This window comes from Dreissena polymorpha, chromosome 3 (assembly GCF_020536995.1).
Source record: "Dreissena polymorpha isolate Duluth1 chromosome 3, UMN_Dpol_1.0, whole genome shotgun sequence".
NCBI lineage: Eukaryota > Metazoa > Mollusca > Bivalvia > Myida > Dreissenidae > Dreissena > Dreissena polymorpha.
This window is the reverse complement of record NC_068357.1, coordinates 62,698,884-62,716,898: the sequence shown is the minus strand read 5'-3', so window position 1 is coordinate 62,716,898 and position 18,015 is coordinate 62,698,884. Positions and strand designations below refer to the sequence as shown.

At 36.6% G+C, this 18,015-nt stretch overlaps 1 long non-coding RNA gene across 1 annotated transcript; it reads left to right on the top strand.

The window, feature by feature from the left end:
* Positions 1–1,145: 1,145 nt before the first annotated feature.
* Positions 1,146–18,015, top strand: LOC127874438 (uncharacterized). Its single transcript, XR_008046916.1, has 5 exons — positions 1,146–1,306; positions 4,312–4,336; positions 4,980–5,033; positions 7,421–7,495; positions 17,908–18,015. It is a non-coding gene; the product is annotated as an uncharacterized LOC127874438 (long non-coding RNA).

Genomic DNA, 18,015 nt, shown 5'->3' with positions numbered 1-18,015 from the left:
GAATGTTAAATGTCATCATCGATGGAAACGGATGTGTGTTGGTCTAGGAGGGTATCTTGTATTATTTCTCAAGGAAATAGGTTTAGCAGGATGGGTGAACACCTATTCCTTATGTTCTGAAGAGGTCACCCGTCCGTCCATTAGAAGTACTGCGCTGCTTGCGTCTCCGTATAGTGCTCGTTTCCAAAAGTTGGAAAATTTGCAATATAAACGAACAATGTTGATCAGCATATGGATTAGAACTGTTCGGCGTTTCTAGAATCGAGAAAGTATCGATAATATGAACAATTCAGTGTCCTCTGCATCCTGATTCACGACAGAATGAAAAGTTTACAGCATTGTTCTACTTATATGCGCCGCACATCTGGAAGCAAGAGGTTTTGACAAAACTTAGTCGTCGCCGTTTTTCCCTACAAAGTACTGGTAATGCATTAATTATAAAATGTCTTTTTTTATTCTTAAAGAAATATTAAAAAGTATAATTTACTAATGTTGATAGTATCTCAAGAACACAGAACAACTAAGTTATTTGCTCAGTATTCTCAATAATATATATATTATATATATTTTTACCAGATAAGGGGGTTTTCGTAATAGTTGCAATAATTATTAATAACTATTTAGTTGTTAAATGGTATCGTATTGATGGTGTTGTTATGTTGCTTTTATCTGCTGCTTCGGTAATGTATAGGCGTGCTGACAGAAAATATCTCTATAATAAAAAATGAAATAATTCTCTTGCAACGCCTTTTGTCATTTGTATGGGTCCGTTGAGCCTATTAAATGTGTGTATGTCGTTGACGTAACCAATTTTATTATTCTGGATAGCAAACGATATTTTTTTCGAAGCAAACAATTATAGTTCGGTTTGCGGCAATCAATGCTAATTGCAGATCGCTTTGCATGAGATAACTAGTTGTAGACACATTGCTTACGATCTGAAAGAGTTAACACAAAAATGTTGAACGTCTTTTGAAATTTATTTTGTTAATATACGATGGTAAAGGAGAAGACCATGCCTAAAGATCTTTGACGAAATCGTTTTTATTTTGTTTTGTACAGATAAGAATCTATATTTAAAGACAGGTCGTCGATACTTTGTTCAATAAGGTAGATTTTAACCTGTTGTGTTTTTGCGGGTGTTATAACTAATTATCTTATGTTGCCATGTGAAAGTTGAAAGTGCGCGTGACGCATAATCGACTCTTCGAGCCTGAGATCTAATTTCAATCTTATTGTTTGTTGTAGTTACTTTGTCTCAGGCAACAGACTTGCAGAAAATGGTGAAAGTACACATTTTATATTGGTACGTATTCTTTTTACAGTGTGTATGTAACGAATAATAAACTATTTCGGGTAATTTTCAAGATGTTCTGTGTTCTGTTGTAAGGTTATCTTTTAGTTTTAGAACATGAATACCTGTTGGGTCAAGGTTCCCGCTTGCTCAAAAATATGTTTCCACTTTCAAGACTACATTGTCATTTTGTGTTGAACATAACTCATGTTGGATACACAGGCACTCATCATAAGCTTTTACACCCCTCCTAGTCCATAAAATGTACTCCCACGGCACAGGGGCCAGTAAAAAAAAACAACCAGACTTTGATAATTTGTGCTATTACGGCTATGGAAGTCCATATCACAGGTATTGGGCGCGTGGCCAAGTCACTTAAACACTATAAATATGTCATAAAACAACTTTTTTCATTAAAAAAAAATCAAAAAAATCTTATATATATATAAACAAGGTAGGTATCTCTTGACACAGGAAAATCACCTATCGTACGATTACCGTAAGTCGACCATGACCTAATTTCGACCACTTTGTTTACATTAAGAACGCGGCCATTTGGATGACGTCACACGCAAGCGCTCCGAGTATTTCGATGAAGTGACATAACTACGCTTATAAACAAAAACAAATAAAAACAAAATGAGGAAAAAACAGGTAAAATTGCATTTAAAAATAAAAATTTAACTTAAATTACACAAATTTAACTATATCCCATACATTTTATTGGTCCTATTTATTAAATTCCCACAAAATTTGAAATGTAAAGCAGACGATCTTAACTTAACACTTTCATTGACAACGCTTCATATCGGAAATAGTAGTAAATCGTAGTAAATTTAAGGCAAAGCTTTTTTTTATGAATTTGGTTTTCAGACCTCTTCTTAATGGTGATTTTTTTTTCTTGTTTTCTTTTAAGGCTTATCCAAAACGACTTTTGTAAAATGGGCACAGTGTGACAATAGAGCCTGCAACCACTGGGTACACCTGTCATTTTGTACAGAAATAAAAGTCATCAGAAGAGGTGCAACATTTATGTGCCCATGCTGTGCTAAAGAAGAGTGAAAATTGTTCTTAAGAAAAGTGAAAGAAACTTGTTCAATTGTATTCATAAAATATTGAAAACATATTTAATATATATTTACTGTTTTAGTTCTTGTTAAAATTGTTCAAAGAAGCGAAGTTTTAAGTTAAGTTGGCCTAATCCATTACCACTAGAGTGCTGTCCCTTTCCCGGATGTGACGTATCGACTTAAGGTAAACAACGCGCGGAGTTAATGTTCTTGTAGTGTGTATGGAACTTTCGGCTTTGCGTAGTAAAACATGCTGTAAATAATCATTTTTGACATTGATTTAACGGGAATTAAATAAATCTCTGAAGGTAAATAGTATATTGCTGCATTTTGTTGCGTAAATTCAGAAATTCTTTTACTTGTTTCCTTAACCGGTCGACTTACGGTAATTGGAGGATACATTAACATTTTTAAGCCATTAAGTGCCTGAAGTAAATGGCGGTCAATTTTCATAACTATGTACCATTTTGTGGGGAAAGGATGCCACATGAGGAAATATGACCACAAATGGCTTCTTGCCAACATGAACTACATGAAAAACTTCTCGAACTCGTAGAAATGCTAGGTCAGCTCCAATCTGACCGAACATTCAGTGCAGATTTTTAAAAAGAGTAAAAGTATCATAATACCCCAGCTACAGAACATAATCCGCATTAGTACAATAAACAAATATGAGTTTATCAACTAACAACACAGATTTGTCTTTTTGTCCACACCAAACACTAATATAATTGTTATGTTTGAATGTTTATTTCAATCGTGTACGATGATCCGTCCTTCACCTTACGCTATTAGTCCAACTTTTGGTGACGCGCCTCAGAGTTACAGAAAACCTGCAACCGAGAACCGTATCTACCTTGAGCGTCTTATCGACATGGAGCTTGACTCGAAATTGCTGATAAACAAATCCCCATTTACAAAGATTTCGACGTTATAATCAGCTTTATAGATAATTTGTTACCCATGGGGGTTAATACCCTCACTTTTCAAAGCATGGGTGTAAATGGTCAAATTTTGCCTTGCTTGAAGGGTAATTTGCTATAAGTAAAACAAGAATATATCTTGGGTACAGACACACTACTTTAATCATATTGGCAGATTTTACATTGAAGACGAACTTCGTCCTTATCGTCCACCACCATGAGCCACTGAAAACGTTTTTGCCAACTTTCAACAGTTGTTTTATTCGTGTTTAAGTGTGTCCTTTTTGATTTGAAAAAGGAATTAAATCGTTCAGCATTGGCAGTACAATGTTTTTACTCAATACAACGTTTGCCGTATAAAAAGAATCAATTTTACTTAGAGAAGTAATTTGTTTTGGCTTCGAAGAAACTATTCTGACCTCTTCATGCAAATAAACACATAAGCGCTTGACTGTCTGTTAAAAAAATAAATACTAAATTTACCATGCGTTTAGATGATACAGAGTATACATACCGACTGGCTTACTATTTCTACAATCCAGCGCACAAATTAGCTCTAATTTGTACTATAACCGGTCTCATATTTTAGCGAAAGACAATTGGCTGTTTATATATTTTGTTTACGTGGTACACAGAAAATTTACATCATTTGCGTAAGTCCAGATTCGCTTGCTTAAATGTACGCACGGAAATGATAAATTGCGCGTATCTTGATATTTCTTATGCGTATATTACGCTGATACGCAGCTTATCTAGAACGCTGTATAATGCAAACAAAAGGACAAATCTGTGTTGTAAGTAGATAAACTCGTATTTGTTAATTGTACAAATGCCGATTATGTTATGTTTATGTTATGTATTAGATGAAATAATTAAAGGCTTATTTTTAGTTTGCTTATAATGTTTAAACTTTGTACTAACATATAGTCATTATTAGTACTTTATAAAGTATTGTTTAGGTAATAGAAAACAATTGCAAGAACATTTTTTAAGGTTAATGATTATTTGTTGTTGTTGTTTACAGTGGAGGGTGAGGGTACAAGCCCAAGGTAAGTTAAGAAATCTTTAATCTTCCTTGATTGATATGTCAGATAGCACCCCAGTTCCTGGATTTTATTACATACAATGTCGTCATGATTGTTGTAAACAGAGTGTCACAGTAAAGCCTGTGACACACAGAGTGTCACAGAAAAGCCTGTGACACTTAACTCTTTCAGTGCTGGAACCGAATTTTGAAGGCCTTTGCAAACAGTTTGGATCCAGATGAGATGCCACAGAATGAGGCATTTTATCAGGATCCAGCAAACAGTTTGGATCCAGATGAGACGCCACAAAACGTGGCTTCTATTCAGGTTCCAAACTGTTTGCAATTCTGATAGAATTCTTTTGAAAAAAATCGAAGAAAATGCTAGTTTTAGAAATTCAGCAGACAACATTTTAGCAGACAACAAATTTCCCAGCATGCAAAGGGTTAAATTAACACAAGTGTAGCTTTCCAGTATTTGTAATGTAGTGCTCCATTCCTTAATATGCTAATCTTTTTCTGGCTGGCAAGATGCTAAGATTCTGATAATGACAAAAATGATTTCTATTGAGCCCAATTTGTGTATGTGAATTTTATCAAAGTAAAATATTAATAGTAGTTAAAATAATAAATAAAACAGCTGAGAGTTCACATTTCTGTTTGTGCAGGCCGACAAGCTGAAGCAGGTGTTGGACCAGAAGTTTCCAGGCAAGATACAAATGGTAAAATAGACAGTATTATGTCAGTATTTATAATAAACTGAAACATTTGCTTATAATATTCACTTTTGTTGTTATTAAATCAATTGAGTTAGCATTGTAATACAAATTTTAATTGAAAACATTATTAACACTTAATGTTAAAAGCTTGTACATTGATTGTGAACAGTCCAGAAGCTTAAAAACTGTTTCCGTCAACGTTTTTCTTGGTTGCGTACTCACGACATGCTTTTAGGTAAATGTTTAAATGCCTCCAATCAAAGTAACTTTGCCTTGAATTGAAAAGTTCTGGTGGTGGGTAATTCGATTGAATAAAGACAGTTTTAGACATAAGCAAGTCCAATAAAGTATTCATTGAAATTGATTTTGCTATTTCACAAGTTCACTTAATATTCTGATCAACATGATGCTTTCAGTAAATGTAAAGAAATATTCTTGTTTAATAATTGAACATATGAACCGAGCCTGACCCTTAGGAGCCTGGCCCGCGATTAACAAATAAATATATCTGATGTCTACTGATCTCTGAATGTAGCAGAACTGCTGTATACACAAATAAGCCCTATTTTTATACCAAAATGTGCCAAATGGTTGTTTATGGTTTTGTGGCTTCAACAAACATATGTTGCTCCTAGATATAAAATATAAATTATTGATGCAAACATGTTGGCTTAAGCCTTACTTATTGAACTCTTATATTGTTAATTTTTTCATTGATTACAATCTTAGATACACAAAACTGACCACTTTTATATACCAGATACAAAGGTATAAGTGTTTGGGAGACTTAAACATTTTGTCAATATATTTGACTTTATGATTTTATCCATGTATAAAGGCACACAACAGTGTCTCTGCTATTTGAAAATTGTGTCATAGATTTTAACCAATTGCCCTACAATGGGTTAAGATAATTATACCCCCACAAACGAAGTTTAGGGGGGTGTATAGGAGTGAACTTGTCTGTCCGTCAGTCGGGCGGTTGGTCTGTCTGTCGGTCGGTATTAAGTGTCCGCTCTCTAATTCAAGTAGTTTTCATCCGATCTTCACTTAGTCAGAAGTTGTATCTACATGATGTCTAGGCCAAGTTCGAATATGGGCCTTGCCGGGTCAAAAACTAGGTCACGGGGTCACTTAGTGCATTTTAAACATTCAGCATGTTGTCCGCTCTCTAATTCAAGTAGTTTTCATCTGATCTTCACCAAACTTGGTCAGAAGTTGTATATAGAAGATCTTAAGGCCAAGTTCAGACATGGACCTTGCTGGGTCCAAAACTAGGTCACGGGGTCACTTAATGCGTTTTTTAACATTCAGCATGGTGTCCTCTCTTATTCAAGTAGTTTTCATCCGATCTTCACCAAACTTGGTCAGAAGTTTTATCTAGATGATCTGAAGACCAAGTTCGAACATGGACCATGCCAGATCAAAAACTAGGTCACATTGTCACTTAGTACGTTTTACACATTGAGCATGGTGTCCACTCTCTATTTCAAGTAGTTTAAATCCGATCTTCACCACACTTGGTCAGAAGTTGTAACTAGATGATGTGTAGGTCAGGTTCGAACATGGGCCATGCTGGGTCAAAAACTAGGTCATGGGGTTACTTAGTGTGTTTTAAACCTCACCATGTTGTCCGCTCTCTAATTCAAGTAGATTTTATCCAATCTTCACCAAAATTGGTCAGACGTTGTATCTTGATAATGTCCAGGGCAAGTTTGAATATGGGTCATGCCGAGTCAAAAAACAAGGTCACGGGGTCACTTAGTGCGTTTTAAACATCACCATGTTGTCCGCTCTCTAATTTAAGTAGTTTTCATCCAATCTTCACCAAACTTGGTCAGAAGTGACATCTAGATGATGTCTAGGTCAAGTTTGAATATGGGTCATGCTGGGTCAAAAACTAGGTCACGGGGTATCTAAGTGCGTTTTAAACCTTGCCATGTTGTCCGCTCTTTAATTCAAGTAGTTTTCATCCAATCCTCACCAAACTTGGCCACAAGTTTAATCTAAATGATCTCTAGGACAAGTTTGAACATGGGCCATTCCGGGCCTTAAACTAGGTCACGGGGTAACTTAGTGCGTTTTTTAGCATTCAGCATGGTGTCCGCTCTCTAATTCAAGTAGTTTACATCTGATCTTCACCAAACTTGGTCAGAAGTTTTATGGAGATGATTTTAAGGCCAAGATAGAACATGGGCCTTTCTGGGTCAAAAACTAGGTCAAGGGGTCACTTAGTGCGTTTAAAAAATTGAGCATGGTGTCCGCTGTTTTTTGTGAAGACGACATGCAAAATATTATGTGTCAATGCCGCATGTGGGGGTATTCGTCACGTCTGTGACAAAGCTCTAGTTGTTGACTGGAAACTTTATACACGTCTTTGTTTCTTTCAGTCTATGGAAGCTACTCCTGGTACCACCGGCTGGTTTGAGGTCACCGTGGAAGGCAAGCTGGTACACTCCAAGAAGGTAATAATGCCAGTGAGAAAGATGTGCATGTACTCTTGATGCTTTGCAAATTTGTATGCACGTTGATTAAAAAATTAAAGGGTAACTATACACGCATGCAACTATAAGTTTAACTATTGGTAAAAAACAAGTCTTTATTTGATCGTCTATCTTGAACTACGATTTTTATGTCCCACAGTCTATACTGGGGAACATATTGTTTTTGCCCTGTCTGTTTGTTGGTTTGCGTCAAACTTTAACATTGGTCGGCAATAACTTTTGCAATATTGAAGATAGAAACTTGATATTTGGCATGCATGTGTATCTCATGGAGCTGCATATTTGAAGTGGTTAAAAGTCAAGGTCATCCTTCAAAGTCAAAGGTCAGATATATAGGGGGGAGGACATAGTGTTTCACAAGCACATCTTGTTTTATAGTAAAACTCAGTTGATGGTAAAAGAATCTTATCTGAGTACAAAAGTTATAAATACATACAAAGCTGTTGATTGCTATCTATAAAGTAGCATATTAGATGCAAATTTGCATTAAAAGTTTTTCATCGAAATGATCCAAACCCATGCATTACCAACATAGTGTTTACAATACAAATTTGAAAGCCTGCATGATGTAGTGATTGCATGTTATTGTTAGCTCACCTGAGCGATAGCTCGAGGTGAGCTATTGTGATCACTCAGCGTCCGGCGTCCGGCCGTCCGGCCGTCTGTAAACAATTTGTAAACATCTTCTACTAAACCATTGAGCCAATTTCAACTAAATTTCATGTGGAGCATCCCTAGGTCATGGGACAAAAGAATTGTTAAAAAAAAATTGATCACATAACCAAGATGGCCGCCATGACCATATATGGTAAAAACCTTAAAAAATCTTCTTGTCAGAAACCGCTCATCAGATTTTCAAAAAATTTCACAGGGATGACCTTTGAGGGCCCCCCTGAAAAAGTTGTTCAAAGAAATTTGATTCGTCAAAAAACATGGCCGCAGGAGCTCGTTGAACTTTGCATGTTTATTCGTTTTTGCCTATTTTGTGAAAACTTTCAAAAATCTTTTTTGTCCGATCCTTTCCAAATTTGCACAGTGTCTTTATATCAATGAGGACACGAACCCTTCAAAAAATGAGCATTATTGGTCCATGAAGTACAGAATTACCTCCCCTTGAATTGAGAAAATGGTGTTTATGCAATAAAGTCCAAATTTTTCATCCAATTCTTTCCAAACTTGTAAGGATTTAGCATGGTTCAAACAAGGGAAACAACTACGGTTTATGCATGTTCTTTTTATTACAGATTTGCCTCCCTTTAATTCATTCAAAATCTCATTTTACAGCAGAGATTCCAAATCTGACCTGTAAATGAGCCCCCTATTTACTGCTGGTGCTATGTTACCTTTTCCCATTTGAATCATTCTTAAGTATTGGTCTTGTAATGCTGCTACTGCTACTGCTACTATACTACTACTACTACTACTACTACTACTACTACTACTTCTACTACTACTACTACTACTACTCAGTGCTCCAGCCAGCTTTTCAAAATAGAGGGGAGATTCCCCAAAAAGGGCACATTTTACGCGTAATTTTGGAATATAGGGCATTTATTTATAAATATACTTAAGTATATACTTTGGTTATACTATATACTTATTAATTGTAAACACTAGTGCATTGGATGACTTCACCAATTGTATGCTGTTCCTCATTTTGTGTAATGAAATTACAATAAATATATTACTATCTACATTGGCGCTAAGGAAAACAACTTAGTAGCCAATTTCCTAACCGACTTGGGCTAGCATCCGACTACACGCATTGGAGATATGTAGATATCATATTTCTTTCCGGTGTGTGTGGGGGGGAGGGGGGAATTTTGATGTTTTTTTATCACCTATCATCATTGAACTGCATGTTAATCTTTCAGGTTCCATTTTCAGCATCAGTGGCCTTTTAGAAGAAAATGAAATGAAGAAAACATGAAATAAATTCAGGGGTTTCACTGGGTCAAAAAACGTTGTGACTGTCAATACTTAAATTCGTTGCTTTAAATAACTTTGAGCCAATGTTTGTCCACAATTTATAATATTAATTAAAACAAAAATCTATATTGACAAATTTAAAGTCTAAACAATGATCAATGTCACCATGAAGTAGCATCCAGTCTGGAGATTAAAATGACACATTGTTATTGTTAATACTAGGATATATTTATTTCACAACCCGTTATTTCAACTAATGTCAACAACGTTGACAGTTTTGTTAGGTCGCGAAAATATATGACAATATCAACATTACATTTTACTTGCAGAGTGCTAAATCCTCCTTTCAAACAAGTTCTTTATTTGTTGAAATAACAACTGTCTGCCCCTATTCATGTTAAAATTCATCATGATTGAGGACAGACAGTGTTTTAAAGTTCAGAAATAAAATCCAAACACAAATATGTTTTCCATGCCGTAATTTCGGACTAAAAATTAACCGCATATTCACATTAAAAAAAAGATGATTAATTTTCAAATGTTAATAGGTATTTTGAATTGAAATCACTATTTTTGCAAACAAAAAATTATAGCCAAAGAATTCAGAAGTTTAAAATAACCAATAGTGCTGAGTTTGATTTCATTCGAGTGTGATTGTGCCTAACCAAGCGTGACCTCAGAGATAATCTTTCACAGCATGCTACTATCGTCTGCAACAAAAGGCTAATTAGTGATCTGATAACAAACCATGCCCTTGGGGCTTGTTTGTTCACAATGTGTTGACTTAATACACCCCAGGCAGTCATGTTATGTGTGTATTCATGTCGATGTTTCTGGCGATTTATACGGCCTGAGAGCAGGAATTAAGAGATCAAAAGGGCATTTGACAGAAAAATAGAGGGGCGCTTTTTAAGTGGGCAAATTTTAGAGGGGCGCAGCGCCCCTCTATTTATTGCTAGCTGGAGCACTGACTACTACTTCTATTACTACTTCTACTACTACTGCCACTACTACTACTACTTTTACCACTACTACTACTACTACTACCACTACTACTACTACTACTACTACTACTACTACTACTTCAACTACTACTACTACTTCTACTACTACTACTACTACTACTACTACAACTACTACAACTACTATTACTACTACTACTACTGCTACTACTGCTACTACTACTACTACTACTACACCACCACCACCACCACCACCACCACCACCATTCACAGTGACAAAAAAACGTATTCACACAATGGCTGCTACTACAACTTATAGCCCATATAGGGGGGCATGCATGTTTTACAAACAGCCCTTGTTTCTATGGGATTTTAACCACAACTGTTCATGTTTATCTCCGACACATATTTTTAGGTCACCTGTCATGAAGTGACACGGTGAGCTTATGTAATCGTGTGATGTCCGGCGTCCGTTGTGCATGCCTGCGTTTGTCCGTGCGTCCGTCCGTCAACAATTTGTTTGTGTAGACAGTAGAGGTCACGGTTTGCATCCAATCTTGATGAAATTTGGTCAAAATGTTTATCTTGATGAAATCCGGTTTGGGATTGTATTTGGGTCATCTGGGGTCAAAAACAAGGTCACTAGGTCAAATAATAGAACAACCTTCTGTAGACAATAGAGGTCACAGTTTTCATCCAATCTTTATGAAATTTGGTCAGAATGTTTATCTTGATGAAATCTGGGTTGGGATTTTATTTGGGTCATCTGGGGTCAAAAACTAGGTCACTAGGTCAAATAATAGAAAAACCTTGTGTATACATTAGAGATCACAGTTTTCATCCAATCTATATGAAATTTGGTCAGAATTCTTGATGAAATCTGGGTGGGATTGTATTTGGGTCATCTGGGGTAAAAATCTAGGTCAAATAAATAGAAAAACCTTGTGTTGACAATAGAGGTCACAGTTTTCATCCAATATTTATGAACTGTGGTCAGAATGTTTATCTTGATGAAATCTGGATTGGGATTGTATTTGGGTCATCTAGAGTCAGGAACTAGGTCACTAGGTCAAATCATAGAAAAACATTGTGTAGACAATAGAGGTCATAGTTTTCATCTGATCTTAATGAGTCAGGTGAGCGATTCAGGGCCATCATGGCCCTCTTGTTTTACTTCCTAGGGTCATTGTTTGAACTCAGAGTTGGCACATTACTAGGGCTAGCTCACCTGAGCACTGTGGAGCTTTCAGTGTATTCATCAGTCCACATGTCCACGAATCTATTTCTTCTAATTAATGACTTCTCCTCAATCACTGGGCAGATTTAAATGAAACTTCACAAGATTGACCCTGAGATCCATCAATTTTTAGCTCATCTATTTTTTGAAAAAAAAATATGAGCTATTGTCATCACCTTGGTGTCGGCGTCGGCGTCCGGTTAAGTTTTGCGTTTAGGTCCACTTTTCTCAGAAAGTATCAATGCTATTGCATTCAAACTTGGTACACTTACTTACTATCATGAGGGGACTGGGCAGGCAAAGTTAGATAACTCTGGCGTGCATTTTGACTGAATTATGTGCCCTTTTTATACTTAGAAAATTGAAAATTTTGGTTAAGTTTTGCGTTTAGGTCCACTTTTTTCAGAAAGTATCTATGCTATTGCATTCAAACTTGGTACACTTACTAACTATCATGAGGGGACTGGGCAGGCAAAGTTAGATAACTCTGGCGTGCATTTTGACAGAATTATGTGCTCTTTTTATTCTTAGAAAATTGAAAATTTTGGTTAAGTTTTGTGTTTAGGTCCATTTTATTCCTTAAGTATCAAAGCTATTGCTTTCATACTCGCAACACTTACTAACTATCATAAGGGGACTGTGCAGGCATAGTAATGTTACTCTGACTGGCATTTTGACAGAATTATGTTCCCTTTTTATACTTAGAAAATTGAAAATTTGGTTAAGTTTTGTGTTTAGGTCCACTTTATTCCTACAGTATCAAAGCTATTGCTTTCATACTTGCAACACTTATTAACTATCATAAGGGGACTGTGCAGGCAAAGTTATGTAACTCTTACTGGCATTTGAACGGAATTATGGGCCCTTTATACTTAGAAAATTGAAAATTTGGTTAAGTTTTGTGTTTCGGTCCACTTTACCCCTAAATTATCATAGATATTGCTTTCATACTTGGAACACTCGCAAACTATCATAAGGGTACAGTAAAAGGACAAGTTGCATAACTCTGGATGTCATTTTTATGGAATTACGGCCCTTTTTTGACTTAGTAACTTTGAATATATGGTTAAATTTTGTGTTTAGATCCACTTTACTTCTTAAGTATCAAGGCTATTGCTTTCAAACTTCAAATACTTTCATGCTATCATGAGGTTACTGTACCTGGCAAGTTGAATTTTACCTTGACCTTTGAATGATCTTGACTCTCAAGGTCAAATTATTAAATTTTGCTAAAATTGCCATAACTTCTTTATTTATGATTAGATTTGTTTGATACTTTGACAAAACTACTCTTACCTGACATACCACAATAGACTCCACCCAAACCAACCCCCGTGACCCCCCTCCCCCCCCCCATCCCCCCTACCCCCCCACCCCCCCTCACCCACCCGAATCCCCCCCCCCTCCTAATATTTTTTTTTTTTTTAAAGATCATCTCACAAATAACCACCACACCCTCACACTATACCCCCCCCCCCCTACTCATCCCCCCCACATTTTTTTTTTTTAAAGATCATCTCACAAATTAACACCCCACCCTCATACTATACCCCCCCACCTCACTCCCCCCCCCCCCCCAATTTTTTTTGAAACGGTTAAAAAACACAAATATTTATTTTTATTATTTTATGTTTGATATACCGTCCAACCATCGCACCAAAGAATCCCCCCCACCCTCCCCCGCCGAATTTTTTAAATTTGTTTCCGCATTTTTTTCGCATTTTTGGAATATAATGTAATAAATGTCCACACCCCCACACAATACACCCCTCTTCACTCCACCCCTCCCTCCTTTGTGATTGAAAATGAGAGTCCCTTCACCTTTAAAAAGAAAATAGATGAGCGGTCTGCACCCGCAAGGCGGTGCTCTTGTTTTTATATTATTATTCCGGTCCATTTCAACTGTAGGTGACAGGGTGTTAAAATAAATTTTAAAAAATCTTTTTTTGAACCCACATGGGTCAGGGCTTTAAGATTTGGTGAGTAACCTCATTTGTGTTTGGTCAAAAACTAAACTCGCCGAGGCATACCAGGGTTTTTTATACCCCCATTACTGGTAATGGGGGCTATATAGGAGTCACGTCTGTCTGTCTGTTGGTCTGTCCCGAAAATTTCATCCGATCTTCACCAAACTTGGTCAGAAGTTGTATCTAGATAATGTCTAGGTCAAGTTTTAATATGGGTCATGCCGTGTCAAAAACTAGGTCACGGGTTCACTAAGTGCGTTTAAAACAGAAAATTTGTCCGGACCATAATGATGTCATTTATTGTTAGATTTTAAAATTACTTGATACATTTGTTCACCATCATGGGACGGTGTGTCGTGTGAAAGAAGTAAGTCAATATCTCAAAGGTCAATGTCACACTTTGAGTTCAAAGGTAAAATGATTTTCTGGGCAATAATTTTGTCGTTTATTGTGAAATTTTAAAATCATTTGCCACATTTGTTCACCATCATTGGAAGGGGTGTCGCACAAAAGAATTACGTTGATATCGACAAGGTCACGGTCACACTTTCAGTTCAAAGGTCAAAAATGGCCAATAATTAGCTTGTCCGGGCCATAACTATGTTGTTCATAGTGAGATTTTAAAATCATTTGGCACATTTTTTTTACCATAATTGGACGGTGTGTCGCGTGAAAGAAGTATCTCAATATCTCAATGGTCAAGGTCATACTTTGAGTTCAAAGGTAAAAATTGCCATAAATGAGCTTGTCCGGACCATAACTATGTCACTCATTGTAAGATTTTTTTAATCATGTGGCACATTTGTTTGTCATCATTAGACGGTAAGTTCCGCGAAAAAAAATACGTTGAACTTGATATCTCCAAGGTCAAGGTCACACTTTGAGTTCAAAGGTCAAAATTGGCCATAAATGAGATTGTCCGGGCCATCACTATGTCGTTCATCGTGAGATTTTAAAATCATTAGGCCCATTTGTTCACCATTATTGGAGGGTGTGTCGCGCGAAAGAATTATGTTGATATCTCCAAGGTCACGGTCACACTTTAAGTTCAAAGGTCAAAAATGTTCAGGACATAACTATATCGTTCATTGTGAGATTTTTAAATCATTTGGCACATTTTGTTCACCATCATAGGACAGTGTGTCGCGCAAAAGAATTACGTCGATATCCCCTAGGTCAAGGTCACATTTTTAGTTCAAAGGTCAAAAATAGCCATAAATGAGCTTGTCCGTGCCATAACTATTTCGTTCATTGTGAGATTTTAAAATCATTTAGCACATTTGTTCACCATCATAGGACAATGTGTCGCGCAAAAAAATTACGTCAATATCTCCAAGGTCAAGGTCACACTTTGAGTTGAAAGGTAAAAAATGGCCATAAATGAGCATGTCCGGGCCATAACTATGTCGTTCATTGTGAGATTTTAAAATCATTTGTTGACCATCATTTGACGGTGTGTCACACGAAAGAATTATGTCGATATCTCAATGGTCAAGGTCACACTTTGAGTTCAAAAGTAAAAAATGGCCATAAAGAATCTTACCATAACTACATTGTATGTCATTCATTGTGAGATTTTAAAATGACTGTACATTTATTTTAATCACAGTCATTGGATGGCGTGTCATTCGAAAGAATTCTAGAGTTTGAAGGTCAAAATGGCCATAAATGATAATGGCATAATAATTCATATTCAAAAATCAGTCATTTGTTCATTCAGTCAGTAATTATTCATGTAGTAAGTATTTATTTAGTCAATTATTATACCCCCATTACTGGTAATTGGGGCTATATAGGAGTCACTTTGTCGGTCTGTCAGTCGGTCTATAGGTATGTCACGAAATTTCATCCGATCTTCACGAAACTTGTTTTTATTAAGAAAGTGACGCGGATAGTCGGTGTCTTCCCCTACCAGATTTTTTTCCCCTCAAAATACAATTTCCCCTCCAAGAATATCATTTTTCACTAAAAAATATATTTAATTTAAGCTTTGAATCGAAAATTGTTAATTTTGATTGCTTAATTATCAATCGCAATACTAGCTCATTTGCGGTGATCGGGAAATCACGTTAAAATAGAAAAGGAAAGTCACTCTAAATGTCATTAGTGTTTGTAAATGTTTTTTTTATGATTTTGGCAGAAAGCTTCTTTATTGTATATTAATTAGTAAAAATGTCATCTAGATTTGATAGGGAATGGGGCTGTTGTTTTTTTTGCTTTTGGAATACCTCAACTTTCCAGAGGCGCAGCCAGTGATACAAAAACCCTGAAATCAGAGACGATAAGTTATTGACATTGATTAAAACAGTTATTATTTTTTCCCCATATATGTCTCTTTCGCACTCTATTTTCCCCTTTCACCCAGCGTCCAGCGTCTTCCCCTTTTTCTAAAAAAAAAACCTGCATACAAACCAGAATTTTTCAGGTCCAAATCGGGACATTTAAAAAAAAAAGTTGGGACATTTGACAAAAAAGCAGGACATCTAAACCAGTCAATCATGCCACCTTTACTGTAGTCAGTAATCAGAATATTTCTTCCAAAACCTCATAATGTCTGGCCAATATTGACGATAAATGTGTATGTAAGAATTTTATGAACCCAGACGTTCGCCATTTCCCAGAAGTAAACACACATGTGCACTATGCAGATGTCAACATCCTTTCGGGACAAAGGCATGTGTAAATCGTGTAACACGATGTGCGCACATTGAGCACTGTTTATATTCAACCAATCAAGCACTGTTTTTATTCAACCAATCTTCAATTAAGTCTAAATTTAGATTGATGCAATAATTATGTACAAACTATTTTCTGAAAATCAGTCGAAAACTAAAGTAAATTTATGTGAAATGTAAACTAAATTGACACTGTTTAATTTGTACGTGTCTCAGGTGAGTGACCTAGGCCATAAAGTCCTCTAGTTTTATTTCAGCATCTTTCTTGTGCTTCCAATTTTTATGCCCCCCTTCGAAGAAGAGGGGGTATATTGCTTTGCTCATGTCGGTCGGTAGGTCGGTCGGTTGGTCCGTCCACCAGGTGGTTGTCATAGGATAACTCAAGAACCCTTGGGCCTAGGATCATGATGATTGCAGATGACCCCTATTGATTTTGAGGTCACTAGGTCAAAGGTCAAGGTCACGGTGACCAGAAATAGTAAAATGGTTTCCGGATGATAACTCAAGAACGCATACGCCTACATGTAGGATCATGAAACTTCATGGGTAGATTGATCATGACTTGCAGATGACCCCTATTGATTTTGAGGTCACTAGGTCAAAGGTCAAGGTCACAGTGACCCGAAATAGTAAAATGGTTTCCGGATGATAACTCAAGAACGCATACGCCTAGGATCATGAAACTTCATGGGTAGATTGATCATGACTTGCAGATGACCCCTATTGATTTTGAGGTCACAAGGTCAAAGGTCAAGGTCACGGTGACCCGAAATAGTAAAATGATTTTCGGATAATAATTCAAGAACGCATATGCCTGGATCATGAAACTTTATAGGTAGATTGATCATGACTTGCAGATGACCCCTATTGATTTTCAGGTCACTAGGTCAAGGTCACGGTGACCCGAAATAGTAAAATGATTTTCGGATGATAACTCAAGAACCCATATGCCTAGGATCATGAAACATCATAGGTAGATTGATCATGACTCGCAGATGACCCCTATTGATTTTGAGGTCACAAGATCAAAGGTCAAGGTCACGGTGACCTGAAATAGTAAAATGATTTTCGGATGATAACTCAAGAACACTTTTGCCTAGGATCATGACACTTCATAGGTACATTGATCGTGACTTGCAGATGACCCCTATTGATTTTCAGGTCACTAGGTCAAAGGTCAAGGTCACAGTGACAAAAGTCGTATTCACACAATGGCTGCCAGTACAACGGACAGCCCATATGGGGGGCATGCATGTTTTACAAACAGCCCTTGTTTTAAACTATTTCAAATATTAAAGTTAATAAGTAAGTTGAATAAGATTGTTCAAATTATGAATATCTGTGCACAAGTCCCTTCAGGTACATCATGTATCTTAAAGTGTGTTCACAAGGCAATAGTTTCCTTGTTTGACTGACCTGTAATGTAAAACTGTGTCAACTGTGAGGGACAGACTTTATTCCTAGGAAGTTTAATAATCTTGTCATCTTTACCTATGAAGTTTAAAAATATCTCGTCATTGTAGTAAACATTTATTTTAACCATGAGCGATGTTGTGATAGAAGCGCTACTAGATTCACTCACAGTTGTTTTCCTTTGTTGCAGGGGGGTGATGGGTATGTGGACTCAGACAGCAAGACAAACAAAATAGTGGAAGCAGTCAAGGCCGCGTTGAAATGAATGACCTTGTGTAGCTGGGCACGGAAGGAATGG